This window comes from Cyprinus carpio, unplaced genomic scaffold (genome assembly GCF_018340385.1).
Source record: "Cyprinus carpio isolate SPL01 unplaced genomic scaffold, ASM1834038v1 S000006495, whole genome shotgun sequence".
NCBI lineage: Eukaryota > Metazoa > Chordata > Actinopteri > Cypriniformes > Cyprinidae > Cyprinus > Cyprinus carpio.
In genome coordinates, this window is record NW_024879168.1 from 114,689 (window position 1) to 115,977 (window position 1,289).

General features: G+C 29.5%; 1 long non-coding RNA gene across 1 annotated transcript; it reads left to right on the forward strand.

The window, feature by feature from the left end:
* Positions 1-160: 160 nt before the first annotated feature.
* On the forward strand, positions 161-714 carry LOC122143741. Its single transcript, XR_006159335.1, has 3 exons — positions 161-174; positions 369-515; positions 595-714. It is a non-coding gene; the product is annotated as an uncharacterized LOC122143741 (long non-coding RNA).
* The last annotated feature ends 575 nt before the right edge of the window (positions 715-1,289 follow it).

Here is a 1,289-nt window from a genome sequence, read left to right on the forward strand (position 1 = left end):
AGTTCAACAGTAAGTGTCAGAATTTTCTACTTAACTCATGCAATTAATTCCAGTATATTTAGCAGTGTGTAGAGAGGAAAATATTAATTAGTGTATGTTTTTGAGTATTATTTTGAAATTATTAATGTTAATTTATTTAACTCCTATCTCTCTTTGTTAGAAGACCAGTGGAGGGTAAGCATCACAACTTAAATCTATCTATCTATCTATCTATCTATATATATATCTATATCTGTGTGTGTTTAACAATTCAAATGAATTTTTAAATTGTGTGTTACATACTAGGTATACTTAGGCCTAAATGAATGTAATATGTGAAAAAAATTATTAATCTGCATATGTTTGTCTGATTGTTCTGATTCTCATAGCATGAGGATGCCTCGGTTCAGATGCTTCAGTATATTGTGAATAACAATGGTCTGATAGAGCAGATGAGAATAAATAAACTGAATCCAGATGAAGACCTTCCCTTTATTAAGGAATTAATCAAGGGGGTGCAGGCTTCAGAGAGTCAGGTTAAAGCTCCTATTGTCTCTCATTACTGCAAATTAACAATATAATACAGTGTTTAAGTTCATATTTTCAATCTTTCAGCATGAAGAGAGATCCACAAACAAACCTTTCCTGTATGAGATTGTGGTAAATCAATTGAATGGTGTTGATGTCCGCAAGTGGGACTATATTGCACGGTGAATATAATAGCATTTTAAAAATGCTAATACTGTTTATTATTAACATTTATAATTGTGTAGTTATATGTCTATATATGTCTTGCTCTATCACTGTATCAACTTTAAATTAAATGTTCCCTCCTGGTGGAATGACCTGCCCAACTCAATCCGAGCAGCTGAGTNCGCGCGCGGCCGTAGTACCCATTTTGGTTGTCTACCATCTGTATATTGCCAAAATAAGCTTCCTCAAAAATCATGAGTTTCTTTAACTTCACTTTTTGAGTTAGTAAACTTAAAGTAAAATAATGAATTATTTACAATTGATAAATGAATAAATAAACTAAATAACTAATTATTAAAATAATTATTTACAAATATTCAGTGAAATTAACATAAACATTACTATTGAAATCTTACTTCACCATATTTTCATAAAGTTATTCCAGCTACACTTTATAAGTTCATAACTAAATTTCTCAAGTTGAAATACTTTATATTTCAAGTAAATACAACTTAACTGAATCAGTGCAAAAAGATAGCTCAAAGTCACATTGAGTGAGCAATATTTTTATTTTTCTGTGTTTTATAATAAGTTATTTACAGAAAGTATTTAATTTT